Genomic DNA, 26,876 nt, shown 5'->3' on the forward strand with positions numbered 1-26,876 from the left:
AGCATTTTTGCTATGATAGGACTCCAGAAGGACAGATTTGGAGTAAACCAAGTTTCTTGCACAATAAGAGCACAGACCCTGTGTCTTCAAGCGCAGGGCAACAAGACACTATCTTTTCCAAAATGCATTATTGCCTTTAAATGACATTTCTCTAGTCAGAGATAGAAAACCTGATACAAGGACATATCGCAACTGTTTCAATTGCAAGCTTCAGGGTAATTACAGATTAACAGTGATCCCATAAGCATCAAGCCTGCTGCTTTTATTTGGAAAACAACCATGATTATTAAATTGTGAAATGTAAGATAATTTTCTAGGCATATGTATGTTTGTGTGTGAGAGATCTGGTATCAGATGGCAAGAAATGTTTTAAACATTTCACAGATATAACCAGATGAGAGTTCTAAAGATTTGCCACATGACAATGTATGGGAACAAACTATAATAGAAGTGACACTTTTTCTGAAGATAAGGAAAGAAAATCTCAAATGAAAACTATCAGTTCTTGAAAACAGAACAAAGGACTTTGGTTCTGAATTATGACCTGAAGAGCAGAAGTTGAACTTCAGAGGCACTATGAATTGTTCCAACATAAATACAATAATTTGCCCATGAGGACATATTGCACTGAATCTTTGGAATTTGATCAGTATCACAGGAGGATACATCCATAACACTCACTACATTTGCATGAGGAAATGGGTTTTGCTACCTGTCATCACTCAGCTGCAGTGGCTTTACTGCTGATATACTTCTATGTGTCCTGGCCAATTGAAGCATTTTGATGGTTGTACTCCCTTGGAGATTTTTATTTATTTGATTTATTTGATTTGATTTGTCAATTGCTTACAATAAAAGTAAAAACATAGTTATGAATACATGAAATGGATACATGTAAGAAAAATAAAAGAAACAATAGGACAGGGACGGTAGGCACGATGATGCACTTATGCACGCCCCCTACAGACCTCTTAGGAAAGGGGTAAGGTCAATAGTAGAAAGTCTAAGGTGAAAGTTTTGGGGGTTTGGGGAAGAAACCACAGAGTCAGGTAGAATATTCCAGACATTGATCACTCTGTTGCTGAAGTCGTATTTCCTGCAATCAAGTTTGGTGCGATTAACCTTGAGTTTGTATAGATTGTTTGCTCTTGTATTGTTATGGTTGAAGCTGAAGTATTCATTGATTTAGATTTAGATTTGGATTTGGATTTAGATTTAGAGAAAGGAAGGGCCTATGCCTGGCCTTGGTGTTTTAGCTAAGCACTGGATTATAATACCACTTTACAATGCCTTAGTAAGACCAGTCTTTGAATAATGCATCCCATTTTGGTCACCACAATATAATATAAAAAAGATGTTGAGCCTGGAAAGAATGCAGAGAAAAGCAACAAAGATGATTCTGAAGATAAGGAAAGAAAATTTAGCTAGAGGCTAAAAGATACGAACAACGGTTGAAAGAATTGGGTATGTCTAGTCTGGTGAAAAGAAGGACTATGGCAGATGTGATAACAGTGTTCAAATATTTGAGGGGCTGCCAGAAAGATGAAGAGGTCAAACTATTTTCCAAAGCACCAGAAGTCAAGACAAGAAATAATGGATGGAAACTAATCAAAGAAACAACCTAGAACTAAGGAGAAGTTTCTGATCAGTGAGAACAATTAACCAGTGGAATGGCTTGCCTTCAGAAGTTGTGGGTGCTCCATCACTAGAGGTTTTGAAGAAGAGACTAGACAGCATTTGTGTGAAATGCTAGAGGGTTTCCTGTTCAAGTAGGGAATTGGAGTAGGTCCATTCCAAGGTCCATTCCAACTCTGTTATTCTATGTTCTCAGAACTAATTTTGGAAAAAGACATTGCTTGCTATTAACATTTGCTTAGTATTTGAAGAAAGTTTAATTCAGTTAATTGTCACCAGCCAAGGCAGTTCATGATGGGAAAGGTAAGTGCCATGCAATTTAAATTGGCTATCTCCAGAAACCCTGTGTACAGGGTCAGTATAATGGATAAATGACAAAGAGGGTAGAATTGCTCATTCCTATTTTTCGATCTGTCTTTATTAAAAATACGAGATGTTAGCCATCCAGTATCACATGGTGAATGGGAAGCCCTACAAAACTGAATGAATGGATGATAGTTACCTGTTGATGTGGGTGGTGAAGGATGACCACCAGTCCAGAATAAATGGGTTTCACAGATTCACTTTGCTTTCTGATAAATGGGCGGTTTTGAATTTATTAATGGAACCATTTTATGGGTAGAAAAGCTTCTATCATGGGAAATTTTGTATTAGTTACCACCAAATTCCAAATATACTAACTAACCCAGAGAAGGAATAGGAAATGGTAAAATAGACAGCATATTCAAAATTCAAAAATAGCATAATTCAAAATTATGGAATAAAGTACACTTCACATATGGAATATATAAATCATCAAAGGTGGAAAACTCATCTAACAAATGCTGATCATTGGAGAAGATCCAAACTTATTTCCATAGGTATCAGGTTACAGTGACTTATTGGATTCTTACAACAGAAAATATTAAGGTCAAGAATCTCAAGATTACACACATCTCATCATAGCCGTATGGATGGGCCCTGACAGAATACTAATATTTTAAATATTTTTATAGGTATAGTAGGTCAAGAGATGGTACAATGATTAAATTTTCCTACTGATCAATTGGAGGAAGCATTGATTGCTTTGTAATTATGTCTGTATTATTTTAATATTCAGAAAATAGGCAGGCATGCATTCAACTAACTTCAAAGTGACATGGCGATGCTGAAAAGTAGAAACTATTATTGTGTGAAAGCAAAAGAAAACAAGCCAATTCACAAAATGATTTATTCCACACAATATGCTAAGCAATGTGATGATTTGTTTGATTCTGAATCACTTATTGGAGTATGAACCATGGTTTATTGTTTGATGTTTTGGGTGCATTCAACCTATATTTCTGAATGTTCATTTCTCTGTGTGACATTTACCTTGAGAAATAATTCGTAGGTTTGACAAATACATTTTGAAAGTAATCATTTGCTTCATGAACAAATAAAATAGAAAGCAAAAAATCCCAAATACTATACAGCACAAGTTGATATTATCACACAAAAATAAAGTTTGAAATGGAATATTTATTGCAGCCTTTTTAAATTGAACTATTCTTTCCTTGGTCAGAAAAAAATAGCTTTAGAACTGTGAAAAGATGAACGAGACATCTGAATTTGAGAGAAAAAGATGTGTACATCCACTTTAATGGGGAGAAATGTTTATTTTTTTTGACAAATGACTATTCTACTTTTTTATTTTTAAAAAATTTAGAGTACTAAATCCTTACCAAAAATGTATTTGAACTTTTTTAAGTTATAAAGTCATAACCTCATACAAAATGGCACTCCTGCCATACAGTAACAAATTTTAACATCTCCTCAGGGAAAATAAAGCATTTTCAGATAAGAAAGCACAATTCAATATTGTTTGTTAGTGCTTACTATTTAGAGGCTTGGAAAACCATATGCATATTAAATTGTGAGTTCTGGTGATATTAAACTAATGTTTCATTTTTATTTCATAATTATTTTTTTATAAATACAACCTTTCTGTGAACCTAAACTAACAAAACAAACTAGTTTAACAAAATAGTTTATCATCTCTACTTATACCTTTGTTAATTTTTCTGTCCAATGCATTTCTAAATATTATAAAGAATACAAAATGAAGGTGTGACAAATTATTATCTGTATTTATACAATATCAAAATTCTCATTGTCATAATGTTTACCTAAGCAAAACATTGTATTATAGACCATAATTTTTGAAACAAAGTACTTTACTTTAGCTAATTTACAGATTGCATCCAAAATTCAGGACTCATAACTTCTGGGGAATTAAATTTTGGGGAAGTGGTGGTTGTTTTAGTGCTACTGGCTGGTGCTGTGCTGTTGCTCCTATCATGCAATCTTCATTTTTGATTTTTCATGACAGTTTCCCTGCCACTCTTGCAATCCTTCATTCACTCACTCAGCTGCAAAAAATTAACATGTGACTTTTAAAGAAACAATAAAGTTTAGGTACATGAAGACAGAGCTAGATATTTATATTGCTTTATGTGCTCCTTCTCTGGAACACAAACATGTACATGTATCTACATTCCATCTTTGTTCAGGAACTCAAGGCATATACATAGTGCTCCATTCTCTGTATTTCTTCCCAACAACCCTGTGAGGTAGATCGGACTAAAAGTCTCAGAATGAGCTGCTGTGGCTCCATATTTTAGGTTTTTTGCCCATCCTGTTTCATTTTTCAATTGCTTCCTACTCTGAAAATGAGTGTAGACCGGTCTCACCATAGCGTCAGGAAGTCATAGGATTCTGTTTTTAAACTGTGTTCACCTTCCCAGTGGAGAAGCCAGCACAGATTTTAAACTGTTTTCAGGAGAAAACCTTGTAGTAAAATTAAATAATTAAATTAAATAAAACTATCCACATAATTATGCCATGTGGAAAGAGAGGAGGGATGTCATGGTCCAAGAAATACCATAAATAACAATCTGCACATGCCTACACATGACTACTTTGGTGTACACTTGTGGGCATGTGCAGAATTGTTATTTATAAAGAATCTATTCATTCTTAATTGTTTGTAATGTAGATGTTATCACTTACATCTGAAGTTCAAAGATTGTGAAATGGAGAATTTTACTCTAATGTGATTATTCCTCATATATTTAATATATATGTCACTTTAAAAATTCTGATCTTTCCATTCCAAATGATTCCAATAACTATTGAAAAGTTAGACCTAAACAAATAATAAATGAATATAGTAAAATAAAAGACCTATAGAATTCAAAAGAGCAAAGCAAACGGGTACCCCCAAATTTTAAGTTGTATTACCATTATAACTTACAACTCAGAACTTCAAATAGGATTTTATAAAGTCTGCACAAATATCTATTAACCATTTTTTCCATCTTGTTTAACGACTAAAGATCTATTTTTATAAAGAGGAAAGCACAAAGAAATTTCCTCATTTAGAGTGCGAGATTTGATTACTAATAAGACAAAGATGTTTAAAAATGAGATTTTTACTGCACAATGGGTTAGTCCAGCTGACTGGTTTCAACATCTCGAAATAAGTAGCATGGCATTAAAAGAATTGCAGAAAGAAGGGGGAACCTCTAGAGACTAGACTGAATTTAAAACTCTTATATAACTCACAGTTTCTGGAGGGACTTATTTGTAAACTTCTGGTGAAATATGACTCAGAGACCAAACCAAGCAAAAATCGTATGGTTCAATGGATACAAAATTTAGGGACAATATTATATGGACAGTAATGGGGATTTCGATGGGATTTAATGAATATCACACAATCAGTGCTTGAGGAAGAACCAACTCTTCAAAGCCTTTCTAAAAGCTGGCAGGTTGAAGCTTTGTACTCAAGTTTAAGCTACCTGGATTTTTAGGGAGATGCTGTTCCACAGAAGAACAGAGTAGACATGCCTCCTTGATCCCTTGAGATGGTATTCTTTAATAGATGGAACCCAGAACATGTCAACCCGTCTGATTCTTTGCCTCTTGAAGATGCTCCCTTGGGAGCCCCTTGAATGTATAAGATAGCTCTTGAGATATCTTTTTCATGCACTTTTAACTGTTAATTATTTTAACTTTGATTTCTAATTTTTTGGTATAATATTTGGGTTGTTTTTTATTATAAGCCTTCTAAATACCTCACTAATCAGCAGTATAGAACTCAAAACAAATTTAGCAAGCAAGCAATTATCCAAATCAGTTTTATTGCACAAACAATCCCTGCCTACATTTATTCCGTTATAGTGCAGTGTATAGTGAAATATAGTTCCCTCTTTCTGTTTTTAACTAGTGATAAAAGATAAATGTAGAAACTCTGTGCAGGGCACTATTTATGAGAGATTTTTCTACTGTCAACTTTTGTTTCATATAGTAATTCTCATTTAATGATTATCAACTATTCATATGAACAAAGATGAAAAATGAACTTTATAAGCAACCCTTGAATTTATGATCTTACATATATCTATGAAACAGAAGACAGCTGAAGTAAGATTGTAAGCACATCATAATTTTATTTAGCGATTGCTTACTTAACAAAAAAATTGCTGGTCTCAACTGTGATCACTAAACAAGGACTTCCTGTATCACCCAATGTTTGTTTACTATTTAGCCTATACTGATGAATGTTTAGCCTATACTATACATCATGAATGCATTTGATTTGCTATCAACATTCAGAGTCTGACATTTTACCTATCCTGTACCCAACTCACAGTAGTATGGTTTCTTCTGAAAAATTGAAAAGGTTGTTTCCAGAAGACAATACAAAATCTGATACACCCACAAGATACATTACACATTGATGAGCTATGGTGTGATGACCCAGGGTGGGATACAAAACAAATACAGTCACAGAAAACAGGTGAAGCCCCTTTTATTGAAGGAATTGCTTCCAAGTTCCAAATATCCTTGATGGAAGACAAAAAACTCCCACACAAACAGTTACAAGAAGGAGGAAAAAAGCAACACAAACCAGGCAAGATAAGGGCTAGAGGACATCCACAGATAACAGAACACACACTGGGAAGGATGCCAAACTCAGACAGGAACCATAAACTAGAGATATTTCCACGCTTTGTTTCCAGCGCTCACCCGTACGCATGTCTGTCCTCTTATTCAGTTGTCACAGCTGCAGCCCATGAAGAGGATCAAGGCCCTCTCCTCCTGAGTAGACCATGTCTGTCCCTTATCCTCTCCTCCCTGCGTTCCCTAGGATGGAGAGGGGATGGATCTGGGTCCTCCTCTGACTGCTCAGCCGGCCTCTGCCCTTCCCCAGCCTCCTCCACAACCTCCAGAGCCACACTTCCACTCCCTGTCGGCTGTTCCTCCTCTCTCTCAGAGTCAGTCTCCACCAGGGGCATGAGACATGGTGGTGCAGTGGTTAGAATGCAATATTGTAGGCTAATTCTGCCAACTTCCAGCAGTTCGATCCCAACTGACTCAAGGTTGACTCAGACTTCCATCCTTCCAAGGTCAGTATAATGAGGACCCAAATTGTTGAGAGCAATATGCTGACTCTATAAATCACTTAGACAGGACTGCAAAGCACTATAAAGCAGTATATAATTCTAAATGCAATTGGTACTTTTATAATAAAACAGTTTGTTGAACATATTCAAATGTTAAAAATTGTTTACATGCATACTTCAATCTTGTAAAATATGTCAACATTATTATTCTCCACATTTCAGATGGGCTGAGAGGGTTAGCCATAATGAGATTTGAACTAGTTGGACTAGAAAATCTCTGACTCTTAGCTCAAATACATTAGCATTTCAAAATGCACACCCCAGATATGTGATGACAGGAGTCTCATATCCAGAAATTTAGTATATTACTTGTATACCATACAAAATTCAGCAGCCCAATTAAAATATGGGGAGGGCGGGAGCAGGATGGGGTGGAGGTGAAATATAGCAACAGTTGGTCTTCTCATTGTATTAACCACTCTCTATTTATATTGCTTTATGTATAGAGTCCTAATTGTGCTATGTTTCCATCATTATTAAGATAATACTTTATTGGCCAAGTGTAATTGGACACACAAGGAATTTGTCTTGGTGCAAATACTCTCAGTATACATAAAGAAAAGATACATTCGTTAAGAATCAAGAATCATAACGTACAACACTTAATGATAGTCATAGGGTACAATCAATAATCAAATCATACTAGGAAACAGTCAATATAAATTGTATGGATACAAGCAATAAAGTTACATCCTACAATCACAAGTGGGAGGGGATGGGTGATAAGGAGTGATGAGAAGATTAACAGTAATAGTAGTGTACACTTTGTAAATAGTTGAACAGTGTTGGGGGAATTATTTGTTTAGCAGAGTGATGGCTTTCTTGCGTTCTTGTGTCTAGTTGTTCTGGTATGCAGTGCTCTATAGCATCGTTTTGAGGGAAGGAGTTGAAACAGTTTATGTCTGGGATGTGAGGGGTCTGTAAATATTTTCACAGCCCTCTTTTTAACTCGTGCAGTATACAGGTCCTCAACTGAAGACAGGTGGGTAATAATTGTTTTTTCTGCAGTCCTAATTATCCTCTGAAGTCTGTGTCTGTCCTGTTGGGTTGCAGAACCAAACCAGACAGTTATAGATGTGCAGATGATAGACTCAGTAATTCCTCTGTAGAACTGTATCAGCAGCTCCTTGGGCAGTTTGAGCTTTCTGAGTTGGCACAGAAAGAACATTCTTTGTTGTGCTTTTTTGATGATATTTTTGATGTTAGGTGTCCATTTTAGGTCATGTGATATAGTAGAACCTAGAAATTTGAATGTCTCTATTGTTGATACTGTATTGTCTAGTATTGTAAGATGTGATAGTATGGGAGGGTTTCTTCTAAAGTCTACCACCATTTCTACGGTTTTGAGTGTGTTCAGTTCCAGATTGTTCCAGTTACACCACGAGGCAAGTTGTATAACCTACTGTCTGTATGCAAATTCATCGTTGTCTCGAATGAGACCAATCACTGTTGTGTCATCAGCAAACTTCAGTATTTTAACAGATGGATCATTTGAGATGCAGTCATTGGTATATAGGGAGAAGAGAAGTGGAGATAGCACACAGCCTTGGCAGGGCCCTGTGCTGATTGTACAGGTATCGGATGTGATTCCACCCAACTTCACCTGCTGCTTCCTGTCTGTTAGGAAGCTTATGATCCACTTACAAGTATGTTCAGGTACCACTAGTTGGTTTAATTTATTCAGAAGAGTGTCTGGAATGATGGCATTGAATGCTGAACTGAAGTCCCTGAACCCCGCCATGACATATTTGTTTTTAATAAAAAATGTTGAGCAATCCATATGGCATTGTTGTTATTTTTTTCCATGGATTTGTTCTCATTATTCTTATTAAACATTGTGTTATTTGCTTGCTCAATGGTGTGACATCTTAAATAAACCTGCCATATAAACATGTTTTTAAAATCCTAAAATCCTAGATGGAACTCAGCTGAACTTTTCAGAAGACAGCATCTCTCATTATTACACTGTCCTTAGGAGAGAAAGGCCTGGTAGATCATGTATAAAAGTAAAAGGGAATTGTAAATTTTATGCAATTTTATTATATGCCACTCAGTGTATGTCATGTGCTCAGTGATAAGTGCAAAGTAATTAGTTCATTACCCTTCCATTTGAGGTCTTTTTCAATCACAAATAATGGAGCACAAACCTAATAACTTGCACCATTCTTCTACAGTATAATAAAATAAAAACATATTGATATGGTTTATTTACTCAGGCAGCCTAGTATTTTGAATATTTACTTCTGGAAAAGTGAAAAGGCTAGTTGTTCTTTCAAGTGAGTCTGCATCTGCAATATGCCTATCAGCTAGGTTTAATGCAACCTTTAATGCATACTTAGGGTTGGAATTGTGGCCAATTGTGGACTTCTTGGTTCACATTTTCCTGTACATGATTGCTAAAATAAAGCCTAGTTTATTTCTATAGTAAGACACTGATACATCAAAACACTGAAATTCCACATGATTAAAAATTTATATATTGAAAGGACAACATAGGGTTTTACTTTCTGAATGGAAGTTTTTCTTTAAAAAGCAGGTGGAAAAAAATAGCTACTGCATTCATCCTGAATATTCATTAATTTTTCCCTTAATATATTTGTTAATATTTCATTTCTGCCCCAGTTTAAATGTATTGTATGCTGATATGTTTAAAATGGGCCTCAGATTTCTTGATGGAAACAAACCACATGATAATAGCAATAGTAATAGCACTTAGACTGGTCTGCTAAAGCACTTAGACTGGTCAGATAGTAGCTGTTCAAAAAAGACAGAATATGTATACTGAAATTCTGTACTGTAGAGATGTCAAAAGATACTCAATATTAACAAGAACATATAATACTAGAAGTTAAAGTTAGAGCAGGGACTTTGAAAGGAAAAAATATCTAAAGAAATATGTCAAGCACCAGCAAATGAAACAGTAAAAGTTTCAACGGAAGTATCCCAGGAAATCCGTAGAACAACACGGTGACTGCCAACAAATGGGAAGTCTATGCACCAATACCAAAGAAAATATTATTACAAATTATCATATAATATTCTTAATTTCACATACTACCAAAAATACTTAGGGTCATACAAAACAGATTATATAAAAAGGTCAGATGTTTAAACTGGATTCAGAACAAGGAGCAAAAGACATTATCCTGATTCACACTGGATAATTGAAAAAGCCAAATTATAACCTCAATTGGTTGATGGTGAGTAAAAACCAGGCCTTGTCACAATAAGAGCCAAGATGGTTAAATTTATTCATTTGCAATCAAAGACTAAAACCATTCTAAGATTTTTAAAAAAATAAGCATAAGGAATACTAACAATTTAGAAAATACAATAATTAATACAACATATATAACAATATATAACATCTAATCAAATAGCAATATGCATTCTTGGTTCACAATTCCAAGACTAAATTCAATTCTTTCTTATAGAAGAAACTTTGGCAAGAAACTATTTCAGAAGAACAATTCACTTGTAGAAAGCATCCATTTCTTTAGCTAGCCAATCCAAGAAGTTAAATGGGGCATTTTAAAAACAGAAAATCAGATTTATATATGAAAGCAAAATATGAATAATTCTCAATTGATTCCTTCTTTTTTATAATTTTATTACATTTCATAATATACAATACAAATGAAAATAGATAGTAAGTATATGCGGAAGGGAAAAGATTATAGAAATGAGTGGTGTAGAGGGGGAAAAAAGAAAAAGGTGTTAACTTCCAACATTTTTCAGTGCAGTATAATAAAAATAGTATGGTACAGCCTCAACTTCTTACTTTTACATACCCAGTATAATAGCTATTTCTATCCCACAGACTTACCGAATCATGAAAGTCAAACTTTCATATTTTTTTCTGTCTCAAACACAAAGTCTAGAATCTGTTTCCAAATAGAAGCAATACTAGATGTACTTTTTTCTTTGATTAAAGCAATTAATTTGGCCATCTCTGCAAGTTCCATCAGTTTTTCTACCCATTCTTCCATTGATTAATGTATCTTTTCATTTTTGCACATAACAATTTCTTGCTGCAGTCAGCATATACTGTTCCAAACTTTTTTCCCAAGTTCCTTGTGTAGTAGTCCTAAAAGAAAAGCCTTTGGTTTTAATTTTATATTCATTTTAAGAATCTTCAGCATTGAAATATGAATTTGGCCCCAATTTTTCTTTGCCAGTTGATCCCTCCTTTTAAGGTGGGCAAGTAGGTGGAAGTTTTAGAACCATAGTGGGCATAGCATTAAGTCTAGAATACTAAAGAAGCAGTTAGCTAGGATAAATCATCTTGCATATATACCACTCCTATAATAAAAGGAGTGGACTAGTCTTCGATCTTCCTGTAAAACAGAATCAAACACCCAAAATTTTATCTCCAATGATGCTTTATTGTACACCTCCGAAGTAAGAATTAAGCTGAAAGGCCACAATAACTTAAATCTATGTCTATGTTTTTTTATTTTCCAAAAGAAAAAAATTTGTCAATGATACTTTGGGGCCACAGAGACTTGAAGAAGGGAAGAATCTTCAACTATAGAAGCTAAGCAGGAACTTTGGATCAGACACTATATCTTGCAGATCTATCTCGGTATTACTGTGGTCAAAACTGGAGGAAAAGTATATGATGTAAGCCACCTTGAGCTTCTAGAAAAAGAACAGGATATAAATCTATCAAATAGATAAAGAGATTGTGTCTCATCCCACCACATAACTGAAGGGTATGTTGTGCCAGATAAGAAAAATAAGTATCTTTTTCTGAGTAGAAAAGAGCTACATGCCAAATTTCTATTGTTTTGTTTTTAATTCAGTGGAACACTCTCTTCTCAGGAAACATAAAGCAACTGTCATGTACCTGTATTATGTCTGCCTCTGGATAAACACTGAGTTTAAATTTCAATGTTATTTGTTTTGGTATAAAATGCAATGCCAGTAACACAGAACTGAAATAAATATTCGAGATAAGAAGTTCACAGGCCATATTTTGAAATAAGATAATCTTTATTGCCATTTTTTTCTGTGAGCACTTTGGCATACATTAAACATGAAATTCTGTTGCCTGCTGGTCAATCATGTACATAACACACATATAGATATGATATATACATACACATGTATATACTTACACTCTAACATATAAATACATTTAATATTAATCACTGTCCATCTTGAATACATAGCAGAAAGCAGAAGCTTGAGAGTTCATAAAGTTGATACTGTATGGAACAAAACTGTGGCTGAATCTGGATGTTCTGTGTCAGATATCACGAAACCTCCCCCCAGAAGGTGACAAGAAAATTTTGACAAGAAAATTCAAGCTTCTGCTTGTCTTAAAAGTCGCTCCCCCAATAAATCAGCTAAAACATTTTTTTAACTGTTTCACTCAAATGAAATAGGCCAATCTGTGTTTGATACTACTTCAGGGCAATTATGCTCACAAATGAAAAGCTTACCAGGCATGTACAATAACTTTCAAAGCCATCTAAATGGAATATGTCCTCATTTTAGCTAAAGAGACACCATAAGACTTAGCTCTATTAATGTAACAGAAGGCCCCCTGGCATTAACATGTGTTTAAGAAGTGAAACCACTTATTGGTGCCTATGGGAATCAATGCTCCATCTCCAGTGCCACTCAAGAAAGTCACTGTAAAAAACCTTGACACAATCTGGACCAACTTTTAATTCATCCTGAAATATTTATACTTATTTATTACTATCTGGCCAAACTCCTATGCATCTACACTGAGTGTGCTTGTGGCCGTATTTCAAAAAGCGATTATCAATGTTCTCCTTACAAAATGGGAAAAATGCTTTTGAAAGGAATTGTGAGCAAACCAAGCAACCTATAAGCAAATTGAAGTACATATTATGGCAGTCAATTTGATTTGAATTTTGAAGTGTTATTGAATTTAGTATTAGTTGAGGTAAGCTTCTCACAATGAAGAAGTCTGACTATAAATCTCAGCCAATATCCATAGGCAATTAGCTTTTAATTTAACCAGTCTCTTAGGTTTCCTGCAAGAATAAATGCTGATCTTAATTATTTTGAGGAAAGTTATATAAATACAAACTATATTGATAGAGTATTGTGTTTTACAGCTTCCATTATCACCATCATCATAATTACTATTGAACCTAGCCAATGGTCTCCCAGATTTGTAACATTTATAGTACTCAGGCAACAAATCTACTTTGAAATATATCAAGTAGCAAGAAATCTCTGCTTTTGCAGAGTCAAACTGCTGATGTCCTTTTTCTAGCCCATTTTGACACTAGCTTTTGTGCCACGTTTTGCATTTTACTTTTTCTTTTGTAACTACACTTGAATTCGTATTCATCTAACACATATTTTGCTCTGATAATATGTCACTTATTAAAATAGGACCTTTTATTGCTTGTGATTATTATTGAATGTTCTTTTTGTTGATTAAAATGATTCTTTTTACAAGTCACAGAAGTCAATGATCAAACAAACAGACCAATTTATCTAATTTTTCCTATATATTTCACAGACGAAAATGGATGTAAATAAGTAGCCTCAAAAAAGAAAGTAATTCTGATTTAGGTTTTAACCAAACTCTTGTGCAGTATGTGACATGCCTACCTGAGTCTTCATGTTCTCCTACAATCACCGGTGAACCTCCAGGCATTTCATCTGATTTCTGCAGCTATTCTTATTGACAGTTGTATGTTTTCTACAACAGAAATTCTACCCATAGGAATGACTGGATAAAAAATTAACCCCTAATAAGAAAGAAAACAGAGAATACATAAAGCATCTCCTGGCATGATTTTACATAATCTGAATGACAAAGCTAAGTAATGTAGAAGTACAGTGAGAAAGAGAATCGTTCCAATTTTATCTAAGAAAGGCCGTTTATTAATTATTAGGAAAATGGAACCGGTCAATCACTGCTGTGTCTTCTTGAGTAAGGTATTTATTTATAGTAACTAATTCACTTTAAGTTTCATTATGAGTAGATTTTTGGCCAGGTCATTCTGCAGCTATCTTGGTGCAGAGTGACAGTGTGGCCAAGTGATCCTGCTGACTCTTACAATGTCACTGAACTACGGTTTTGTTTTGGATCCTCTTTCTGGGTCAGAGGTATAAAACAAAAATAAACAGGAGAAGACAACAACTAAGAGTCATAACCTGGCATCCTGATCCTCAAGAGTCAAGAGTCATAACCTGGCATCCTGATCCTCTGAAGAACTGGAAGAAACTTCCAATGATACAATGACTTCTCTGAAAGGATAAACTTTTAGGCCATAGCTACAAGAATCAGAACAGGCTGAGAAGGCGGGATCGGACCCCTGTAGGCTTCTTCTGGGAATTCGTCAGTAACTTCATAAACAGGAGCTTGAGCTTCTGAAAATTATGATGGAGTTGCGAAAAGCAACTACAACCACTATTTCTTTGGCATCCCACCCACAAATGGCCAAAAGTGATGCAAAGTCCCCACAGACACAGTTGCAGTTCAGTCGGAATGCTCCTGCATTGCCTGAAAACCTGTCAGTCCGCTACACCAATCCCTGTCCAATTGTCATAGAAAAGTGGAAACAGCCAGCAATTCAACAGAATCAAGGTGCTGGTGATGGAGCTGATCTGAGGAGCTCTGTTGAATTCTCAGTTGTATCTGAAGAGAAACTCAACCTGGCTGTTCAGCCGGGCAGAAGGGATGTGAAAAGAAAGCACCTGCAAGAGCAAATGAAGCAACATGTCAAGATGAATAAGTGTCCTGTGGGATTTCATTGGGGAAAGGAATCAGAGAATGTTGCAGGGTTGAGAGCATCGAAGTCCCACCTGAAATATGAACACCAGCTTAGTAACCCTTCTAAGATGGAGAGAAACAGCACTGAAGCAAAAGTCCTCCTTTGTGATCCAAGTCATGTCAAGTCAGAACCAGCTTTGTCTGATTCTCCACCAACACGTTGATCCAGGACCTGGGCCCAAAAAGGAGGAAGACAAATGTACCATAGAAATCAGAAGGCTACAAAAAGAGCTTCAGACTTACATTCAGAAAGTTGAATTGCTAGCAACCAAAGAGAGAAGTGAAATATGTCTGGATCCTGAGGAAGAACGCTGAGTCCATATTCGGAGGCAGGAACAAGCTGTGCATTCTGCCCGAATGCTCAATGTTCTCCAGCAACAGGTAAAACAAATCCAAGAAGATCTGGAGAAGCTGAGTCCCCTTAAAATTAAACATACAAAGAAGTCACGAGCTATGGCCAAGCTGGCAGGAGCTCACAGAGGTGCCATCTGAGCTCTGCAGATGTTTGTCACTCATTTCGCTGACCAGTCAGAGCAGCAGTCTGCCTCTGCTCATTGTAAAGAGCTTGGCAATCTCAACAGGCAGCTCTCTTTCTGTTCTGCTCACCTTGAGATGGACTCATCCATTCCTGATATCATCATAGATCTGCTGCTACAAATTGAGGATTTGGACTCTGTGTTGTCCAAAAAGGAGTCCCCCAACAAAGGGCAGGAATGGCTCTCTACCTCTCAAGTTGATGCACCAAAAAGCACCAACAGATTGCCAAAAAATACCAAAATAAATCTTGTGCGTTGGGCCAAAAAAAGTCTTCAGTGGCTCGGAAACTTCTTCGTGATGAATATCCAGAATCTGCAGTCCCATTACCACACAAGGGAATCAGACACTGCAGCACAAGAGCCCAGGAAGACATACTCCCCGTTGAGCGAGGGGCAGTTGCACAGTGCAAGAGTGAAGCTGTAAGGAGATCAGAGCCTTTGAAAGCAGGCTTTGGTTTCGAACTGAAAGCAGGAAATCTGAAAAAGAGAGGAGGCTTGTTTTCCCTCAAATCTCAGGATAACTGTCGAACTCACAAAACAAAAACAGTGCAGCCTGTAGCCAAACAAGCCCGGTTTCTAGACCCCACCATTGCATTCCAGCTTAAGGAGACCAAACCACCCATCCGAGATAATAGGGCCCCATGGATGCCTCCCAGTGTCAAGTCTCCCCTCCACTCTCCTCTGCGGCACCTGGAGAAAAATCCTGAAAATCCTGAGCCAACTCTGGAGATAGAGACAAAGGAAAAAGAAATACCCGAGAAAGAAGTACCCAGAGATAATGCTGCTTCCCCAACAGAGGAGGTAGAGGAAGCTGATCCTGAGGGTCTGGAGTTTCTTTTGGAAAAAAGCGCAGGAGCTCAAGGCAACACACACACAGTCCTTCCATTACAGGGCAATGACGGCACTCAAATAAGGAAGTCTGAAAATTTTGCCTTTCTTTATGAGGATGCAACAAGCTTATCAGGTATTTCTTTGGAGGACTGCCATTTGGAACCATGCAAGAAGGTGGAACATGAGGGCCTTTCTGCACTCAGCATGTCTGACCTGGAGACAATGATGAAGAGGATGGAGGAAATAGAGCACTACCAAGAAACTGTGCGCAGACGATACAATCAGATTGCTTACGCTGATGTTGATTTTTGGGTCCAGGAGAGCAAAGAGGAAGAGTCTGTAGTAAGAGACCAACAACCTGCAGTTGTTCACCCCATCCAGATAACAAAATTAGATAATCACAAAGAGCCACAAGTAGCCATAGTATTGGAAAAACCCTTGGATGCCAGCGCTATTGATGAAGATCTATCAAAGCCCCGGAATGGGACTTTGCAGTCTTTTACACATCACATCCCCCCACAGAAAGAGTCTGGCATTTTCCTCTCAGTACCAAAACATGTTCTCCAAAACCTCTGTGATTATGATGCCCAACACTGGCAACACCTGAAGGGTATTTTCCTTGAAGAGGTGGGGCAGTTTAACCCTTGGAACATTGCAGAGAGCCTGGCAGAGGAGCTGACAGAGGAAGTGTTGACAGATGTAGCTGCAGAGCTACATGGCTTCTGTGAGGACTATGCAGAAGCTGTCTTCACTTCAGAGTTTTTACAGGTGGCTGAGTAAGTGGCCTTTTGAAGAACACTGATAAACCGGGCCCTTCAATGAATACTGTTCAGCTGAAAGATTGAACCTGACAAAGACCAGTTCTCAGGAATGAAATTCATGTATTACTTTTTATGTTCCTTCTTGGGAAGGCTGATAATGGCGGAATAAATAAATAATGTTGGGAGAATTCTGGTCCTTGAAAGCCTGAAAAAACTCTCACTGTTCCTTTAAAGAAATGTTATGCATTCCAAAGCACCTTTTCCCAATCATTTTCAAAGCATGCACAGCCTTATTGTCCATTTCATGATTCATTTGGGCTGAGTATTTGACAAATTATTCTCCTCCAAAGTTCTATGTCTTATAGAAAGGGTCACTAGTTTCTTGGATGAGTTCTTATAGTGGCAGCCATCTTACAAGAATGTTCATTACACAAGGGCTGAATCCAGTTAGTTCAGGCAGTGATAGAAAATGCCAGCTTTGTATAGTGGAGAGCTCACTCTTAGAGATACTTCAAGTTCAGGTCTTGAATTCTCTGCTGCTGATGTTGATAACATAGTACCTCATTTTACAGTATTTCAGGTAATGAAAAAAAAGTAGGTGTCCAATATTTGAAAAAGTCACTGACCCTGAGATTCTACTCCAGTTTTTGTGAAAACGATAACTTCTAAAATGCCCAAAAATCTGTGAAAACTCTGCTTTTACCCTGTCAGTGGCGAATGGCAACCCTGAGGTTTGTTGAAAGATTTCCAATGGTGTCCATATTACCAGGTTGATCTTTGGATGTCTATTTTTCTCTTCTATTCAGTTTGATTTCAGTCAGCCTTGTTTAACTTTTCTTGGAGAGTTGTAGATCAATAATTATTGCCATTTGATCCTGATGTATCCTCCTAAACCCTATCATTTCTGGTTAGTCTGCTGTATTTCATTGTATAAAAGGAAGAGTTATGCATATACAGCACCGGTTTTAATCTGAATTGTCCCACTGAAAAACTACTTGAGACTGAGACAATGGGGAGTTTCCTTAAACCAGCTTCTTTTGAAAATAAAAATTAAATATTTATTTTACTGCTGCTGTTTGACTAGCCATACTTATTTTGTATACAGTCCAAAGGGTTTTGTACAATAAATCAGTGCAATTCATACTTGATTACTTTTGTTTTCCTACATAAAAATTATTAAGCCACGCCCACCAAGCCACACCCACAGAACCAGTACTAAAAAAAATTTAATCCCACTATTGATGAAGAAGCAAACAATATCCTAATCATGTAATCATGATCATGTAATAAGAAAGCCACACACCCACACACAGCAACACTGGCTACTGTAAATAAATAGCCAACAAATGTAGCTGGTTGTGAAACCACTACAAGAAAGCAACCAAATTCAGAACTCAATGGTTTGATCCTGAGCTACATAAATTCTTTTCTATTAAATTCTTGCAAATAATTTTTTAAAAGATAGATTAACAATGGCTTCACAATTGCAGAAATAGTTTTTAGTTATGTTCACAAAAAGGCACTTAATGGGAAGCTCTTTGCTGCTGGAATTTGAATCATTTGTAGCAACGGGACAAGCTCCAGAGCAAATATTTCAGCCTATCACCAAAGCCTTGTAAAGACAGACAGGTCATTTTTAAAAATACGGATAGGTGCTTTTAACTTAGCTAAGCAGTACATTATAATACAGTGTTGCCAAGACAACAATATGCCAAGACTTGGAAGAGAAAAACATTTTTTACCACAAGCGGGTAGAAGAAAATTTCCAATTCCGTAGCTCAGAGTGTTATTAATCTTTGGATATTTGAAATGGTTAACAGAAGTCCCAGTGAAATATTTGGGGTTGCATTTTCAAAGCTGTATTTCAAAATAATTACCCCAAATTATGGAAATGTGAAAAAGATTTTAAAAAGTAGAAAACATTAAAACTCTCCTGATTAGCATCAAGTGAAATGAATACATTACCTAAAATTTCTTTTAAATTTTCAAATGATACCAATCTTAATCCTAGAAAAAGGTTGTCAAAGAATAGTTAACAAATTTACTTGGAAAAGGAAAAAAACCCTAGAGTAAAATAATTTTTCCCCCCTCAAATTTTAAATTATTTTATCATACCAGTTGTTTTTCATAGGTAGATAACACCCATGATTCATATATTTACAGATTTCTGGAATAATATAAAAAGCAACCTCAAAAAAGAAGTTTTTTTTAAGACAAATGATAGAATTTTAAACATTTGTACCAAACAAAGACTATTACCATGTGTGTACAAATTGATACTAAAATATGACACGGAGACAAAACAAGTACAAAACCATATGATAAAGTGGATGCAAAATTTTAAAGAAACAATTACATAACAATCAATAGATTTATTGAAAAAATCAAGTGAAATTTACCCCAAGGTATAATTTAAAGAGAATCGGCATAACAATTTAAAGATGATTCATAGCCCAATCTATTACTGCAAAAAATAAAATATATAATAATAAATATAGGAAATATTGTGATATACCTAGAACATTTTACCGTAGTTGGTAATCATATGAAAACAATGAAACACTAAAAAGAAATATACAGTTTTCTTTAAAAAAAATTCTAAAATATGTAAATATCCTGTTATAAAAATGAAATGATTTCCTGGAAAGTTAGAGTTTATAGGAATTAACATGGGCATGTAATTTAATTTAATCAAGTATGGACATTTTAAGAAAAAGAGCAATATGTGAGTTTTACCTAGATTCTACTAGTCCACTTGCACAGGGACAGAATCATGGATTTTGTTTTCTCTGTCCTTGGGAATCTCTGAAAATGGATATTGAAACATGTAAGAGTGAAGACTGTTGCTTTTCAGAAGAGTGGGCTACTCTAACTATCCGGTGATCTTGTATGTGTCAAATTGAATTTCCAGATATTTCATTTCTTGAAACTGTGCCACAATCCAAATGATTATCTGTATCAGTGGGTCTTAATTTTAAAAAATTGCTTGTACCTAAAAAAGCCAGTGGTGAAAACCCATACTGGAACATATCCTTGTTACTTGAATCTGGAAAGACTGAAAATAGTCAATCGCTATTAAAAGTTCTAGATCTTCAGAAATGTCTATTTAAGCTTTTTAGCTCTGTGTAGCTCTGTATTTGAGTCACAATCAGCAACTTGGGGGAAAAATCCCAGTTAGATTCAGAGCCTTAGAAGAATAAATTAAGTTTCTATGCTATGTTCCACAGCATTTAGGAGTTGTGCCAAAATTTGGGGACAAAATTTGGATAATGCCATGCTGGGTAAGTTTCTTTTACAAATTTCATGGAGCAAAGCAGTTAGTTCTAATTCACATGATTCTTATATCGAAAGTATCATGTGATTTCTGGTGTGCATTGTTTGGGCATTAGGATTGTTTTGCGTATATGGGTAGTCCTCATTTAGCAACCACAATTGGGACTATCAATTCCATCATTAAGTGAAACATCACTAAGTGAAAAAATTACTATGCTTATGATCTTACTTCAGCTTTCATTTGCTTTACAGTCATGGCTAGCATTTAACCTAGACTTATATACCACTTCACACTTTACAGCATTCCCTAAATAAGCATATTGCCCCCAACAATCTGGGTCCTCATGTTACTGACCACAAAAGGATGGAAGGCTGAGTCAACCTTGATTTAGTCAGGATCAAACTCCTGGCAGTGAGCTAAATTATGCAATGCTGCATTCGAACCACCGCACAGTTATTTTTTCATTGTAATTTCAAACTGTGAAAAAATATTGGAAATCCTCTCTATTACTGGGAAGGAAGTATACATGATTCAGTAAATTGGGTGACTCACATACAAAAGGAAATGACTATTTTTCACCTCCCAACACAAATTCTTATTTCTCCCAAGAAGAATATGGCAGGCAGTAACCACTTTTCATTTTGTGCCTCCGCATGCTCCTTCTGGTTCAATATACAGGAAAATATGGCATAATTGCAAAAAATAAAATAAAATTATCTGTTACCAAAGAAAAGACGTGTGCTTTTTTTTTTTTTCAAGAGAGAGAGAGAGATAGAAAGAAATATCCACATGAAAATATTTGCATAAAGTAACCACTTAGAAAGGAAACAGCATTAAAGTTAAGAGTTTGTATTAAAGCTCAGGAGATCCATAAAAAAAGAAAAAGTTTGAGAGCCAGGCTATTATTTCTCTCTCACTCAATTCCTACAGTAGGAAACAGCCTTTTAAATTCCACATCCAATTCCCAAGAGTATCTTACCAAAGGTGCATAGGTCCCAATCTATTTAATTCTGAGGTAAGGTCTGCCTTTCAATTTTTCAAGTTTCCTTCCTTTGAGAAAGAGGCTCCTATTTTCCTACTTGTTTTTGAATGATTTGTGGTGGTATTATTCTATTGCTAAGGATGGCAAGAAATGCTCCTGCTGGGGTTGTGTTTTCCTTTAAGTCTGCTAATGAGGTAGTGGTTAAAGTACTTGGGTAATTAAACCAGTACCACAGAGTGGTTAATGTACTGTAGAAGGATTAGGAGATCCAATCCCAAGTCCACCATCTGTCATGGAAATTTAATGGGCGACTATGGGTCATCCATTCTCCCTTAACCAATATGCCTCACTGCGGGAATAAAATTAAAGATAAAAGTGCAATGTAAGCTTCCTTGCACTCATGGAAGATCAATGGGATATACATCTGACAAGTACACATATAAATTGTATCAGGCTGTTCCCTCAGCAATTATTTTATCAGAAAACGATTGAAGGAGATATCATGAGGGACAAGGCCATTCCATAAATCCTGCTTTATGACCATCTTCTGGGAATTCATCAGTAACTTCATAAACAGGAGCTTGAGCTTCTGAAAATTATGATGGAGCTGTGAAAAGCAACTGCAACCACTATTCCTTTGGCATCCCACCCACAAATGGCCAAAAGTGATGCAAAGTCCCCACAGACACAGTTACAGTTCAGCCGGAATGCTGAAGTTCTAAGAATGGCTCCTAAAGCTGATTTCTATCCCCCCACCCTCTACTTCATTTTTCATTATGTAATTTCAATTTGCGTCATTATATGCCTATCAGAAATGCTTTTTCTTTAATTTTAAATTATCCTTGAAATGCCTTGGCTAAAGAGGAAGATTAAGAGTTATTTAATTGGTTAATTAATTAAGCATATTATTGGTACTCCTTTTGTGGAATATACATTAATTTGATATAGGTTTAAATCCTTTTTAAAAAAAACAATCCTTTAAAAAGAATGGTTGAAGAAATAAATTCTGGTTGAAAAACAATCCCACCCATGTAAGTTATGTTCATATTCCTGAAATAGCAAACATACAGAAATACAGTTTCTTAGTATTCATGGATAATTCCAGCCGTATGACAAGCAAATTTATTTCTGTGATTCAGCAATTCAACAGATATTCTGCTTCGGAAGGGCTGATACATTTCAGAATGTTTTGTTTCTTGCTGAAGTTCCAAATCTAGCTGTTCATGAGTAATCGTACTGCAATCATGACAACTGTCTTCTACATTTATTTATTTTTTTATTTATTTATTTTTATTTATTTGATTTGCCAATTGTTTACAAGATAATAAGTATAAGTGTATACATAGTTGTGAATACATGAAACGGGTACATATAAGAAAAATAAAAGAATAAGAGAAACAATAGGACAGGGACGGTAGGCACGTTGGTGCGCTTATGCACGCCCCCTACAGACCTCTTAGGAAAGGGGTGAGGTCAATAGTAGACAGTCTAAGGTTAAAGTTTTTGGGGTTTGGGGAAGAGACTACAGAGTCGGGTAGAGTATTCCAGACATTGACCACTCTATTGCTGAAGTAAGATCCACTGAAATCAGTGAGATTTCTGACTTAGTAGAGACATTTTTAGGTCTGGTTGTTTATATTTGTAAAAAGCAATGTAATGTTTCAGTTTCAGTTTCGATCAGTTCTCATTCAATTTGATGAGATACTGTATAATATGCTTTAAAAATATTTTATAGAAGGATACAATTAAAAAAAAAATTAACACAAAATGGAATGCATTGCTCCTAAACCTATTTAGCTCTAAAATGACAAGGATATATGAACTTTTATTGTAGAATTATTTATGAAGCAACCTAATTTCTTCACTTATCCATTTCATGGGAAAGCTATTTGTGCCGAATGCAGTCCTAGTTCTTACAGACTTATTCTAGAGAATGATTGTCCATACAATTATTTGAATGTAGTAAATGTTATAAGCAAATCTTAGCAATACCAATAGCAGCAGCACTTAGACTTACAATCTATACCACTCCATAGTGCTTTACAGCACTCTCTGAGCTGTTTACAATGTCAGCATATTGCTCCCAACATGTCCGAATTTTACTGACCCCCTGAAAGATGGAAAGATGGGTCAACATTGAGTCCCTTCTGGATCAAAATTCAGGCTCTGTGCTGCAGAGTTAGTCTGCAATACTGCACTTTAACCATTGCACACTTAGCAATTAAATACTGGTCCACACAATTGAGGTGATATTTAAAAAAATAGTTCAGATAAATATGAAAACCATCTAAGTAGGCAGTACAATGCCTCACAAATAATTTGAACCACAATTGTCCCATGCCTTCTATTTTTTGAGAAGAGTAAAAAACCATAGATGGCAATGGGGATGTGGTGGTGTTTTTTTCTTTCCCATGGCCATCATTCCAGTCTAATGAGGAAGAATTTCATAGGTTATAGTAACATTGTCTGTCTGAATCACTCCTGACCTTTAACACCAAGACAGTGCATCCATATTGCCTATTCAGAAATAATCCCTATTCAGTTAAACCCTGTCTGCTCTTGGACAGGGAGTACAATATAGCAGCCAAAATGACCTTGGACCATGGTATTTGTCATAATGTATCCGACTCATTACAGCACCTTAATGTTTTCTCCAAGATCCTACTGAGAAGTGATGGGGATTATTTTGTCATTGGTCAGCCTTTCCCTTGTTCATCCATCAGGTTCCTTCTCAGTCACTTAGTAAAATACTATGTTGGTTGATATTTGTATTATTCTTGAATTATTCTTGAAGGTGATTTGAGAGATTATTTTGCCTAGCCAGTACAAACTAACAGAGAGCATGTGCTCTAGGTTCTTTTTATCAAAAAGTGTCATCTATCAGGCCCCACAAAACTAATCTTTTTTGTCACAGTGTCTCCCCACCACAAAATGAATTCCCTGTGAGATATAGGTGACCTGCCCGCACCCTGCTGGTGCTTCAAAAAAATCCACCCACAATTAATTTACAATTTATCAATCCAAGAAAATTTGCAAGTACTTTGTTAAGTTCAAATAAAGGCATTTGAGCCAATATCTGTACTCAAACACTAAGTTTTACAAAACAACCATATTAAACCTAGTGTATCTTAAAAACAAAGTTAAAAGCAATCTACTTAATCTGTTTTCTAAGTTATCTGCACTGACTATATTGATTTTTATTTCAAGATATGCTGGGAAGCTCTTACAAGTTATCTCGTCACTTTTATTGGATCTGAATTATTTATTAAGGCATTATGTTATTCTAGTTTAATAAACATGGTTTTCTTGCTTTTGACCTTTATGCCCAGAATGCTCATTGTATTTCACTTTCTCAGATATGCATAATATCAGCTTTGATCATAGTTTATGCATCAAGGTACAACTCTATAATTACAACATTATACTTTCTGAATATTATTTTTTTCAAGTCATGCTTTTGCCTTTTGAGGTGTAGAATATTATGGATACAGCAACTTAAGACATTCTCACAAAACAACAACATAGAAGGTACCTGACGTAGTATTGCATATTAAGTATACATCTGTGATTATAATTTGAAGTGGAAATCTAGGGAGATTAAATAATTTCACACAGGAAAATGATATACAGCACAGAGTTAAGAAACTTACATCTGTATATCCACCTTTCATTTACAGTTATAGGTCAGCAAGTATTCCATCATCTTACTGTATATCTTTATATGCGAATGCAATTAAACATTTGTTGTTTGTCACAGCATATTCCAGAAAAAATTTATGAAAAACAAGCAATGATAATAATTATATTTATAAGTATTTTAGATAATATCTACCAACATTATAGTTCAACTATAAACCATGTTGGGAAGAATTTTCAAATTCACATCATTATTTCTATATGATGTGAGCCTTGGATTATGTTTCTGAAACAGGAATCTATCTTGACATGTGGGGAAAAACTACTTTTGAAATACAGTACAGGGAACTTTCAAAAATCTTTTGGATGTTATTCCAAGGCCTGGTATTAAAAGGTGAGGCGATAAGGTGAATAGCAATTTCAATGAGTATTATCCAAACCAATGAATTTGCTTAAAAGATCACTTGGAATCATGGCTATCATTATTTTGGTAACCATGAAAGGTTTGTTAAGGTTTTGTTATATCTTTTTACATTTATCTTCCTTTGTTTTCTTCTTGGCCTGGATGCTTGTCTTTGAACTCATTTTCCCTTATTGAATCCTAAGTGAATCAATCAATTTAGAGCCAAAGTCTTCATTGCATCATTTTTGTGAACTATGCTATTCTGAAAGACTGGAGTGCTGCCTGAAGAACCATACTGCTTGAGGTTTGCGTGATTCTTCTTTATCCCTATATGAGCTATTCCCTTTATACTTAGAAATTTCTATTGTTTCAATAAAAAGATTTAGAACGCCAAGAGCTGCTTTTCTGCCAAAATTATGAGAGCCAGACTGAAAGCTGATGGTCCTGAGGCTGTTGAGAACTCAGATGACACAATAGAGCAACTTAAATGAGGATGGAATTCTTTGATTGAAAGCGCATTGATCAACCATACTTTACCTGAGGATACCAGCAATACCAGCTTTGTCAATGTATTTTTTTTAATCTTTAATTAATGCACTATGCTATAAACCAAGGCTTTCTGGATGCTCCATGTGGCTAATATCAGAAAAGTCTGTTTGGAGAAAGGGGCATCTCATTATTTTCAGAAAGAGGAAATTTGCTCTTTAGAAGTACTCTTTGACCAATTATTACTTTTCTAAGTAATGACTGTATTGAGGGGTATATTTGCAGAACTGCAGTCTAAGGCACCAAATCCCATTCTTCCTGAAGTGGTTGGAATTATAAGTTTTTAAAGTATCATTAGCAATAAGCTGTTCTAAAATAATAGCCCCATTGTTAGACCACATTTTCTACACAAAAACTTTTATCTATCCTTTTAAAGGAGAAATTATTCAAAAGAATATATTCCTCATGGGAGCAGAGTCAAATGTTAATTTCTTTCCCACTAACATCCAAATGTATCTGAATGGCTTGGAATACAATATCATTCTTGCTCGGATTTCAAGATTCCAGATAATAAGAATACTATAATTGTTCCCACAGTGGTACTTGTTTAACCTTGGTTCCATTCCAGTAAAAAAAAAAAGCCAAAAAGAATGTTCATGACTACAATTGAAAATTAGGAAAATTACAGCTTCCTGTAGTGCTGCAATCCTGCAGTGCTCAATGCTCATATAGGAGTCATAGCTTTGGTAGAGGGTTTGTCCATTACATGAAAATTTAATAATTAACATCTCTAAAGTATCCATGAAAAGATCTCTCTCTCTCTCTCTCTCTCTCTCTCTCTCTCTCTCTTGTGTGTGTGTGTGTGTGTGTGTGTGTGTGTGTGTGTGTGTATATATATATGTATATATATATATATATATATATATATATATATATATATATATATATATATATATATATATATATATATATATATTGTTCCTTGGTTGTCATTTTCCAGTTTGTAGTTCTTTTAAAGTTGTAGCAACGTTTCAGCAGAATCTCATCTGCCATCATCAGGCTTCTGTATTGTGTC

General features: G+C 35.6%; 1 pseudogene; it reads left to right on the top strand.

Moving 5' to 3' along the window:
* The first annotated feature begins 14,437 nt into the window (after positions 1–14,437).
* LOC113413790 (protein moonraker-like) lies at positions 14,438–17,503 on the top strand (annotated as a pseudogene).
* Positions 17,504–26,876: the final 9,373 nt, after the last annotated feature.

The sequence above is a fragment of the Notechis scutatus genome, chromosome 3 (assembly GCF_049901735.1).
Source record: "Notechis scutatus isolate UNSWTSFEM ecotype Mainland chromosome 3, rNotScu1.2, whole genome shotgun sequence".
NCBI classification, from domain to species: domain Eukaryota; kingdom Metazoa; phylum Chordata; class Lepidosauria; order Squamata; family Elapidae; genus Notechis; species Notechis scutatus.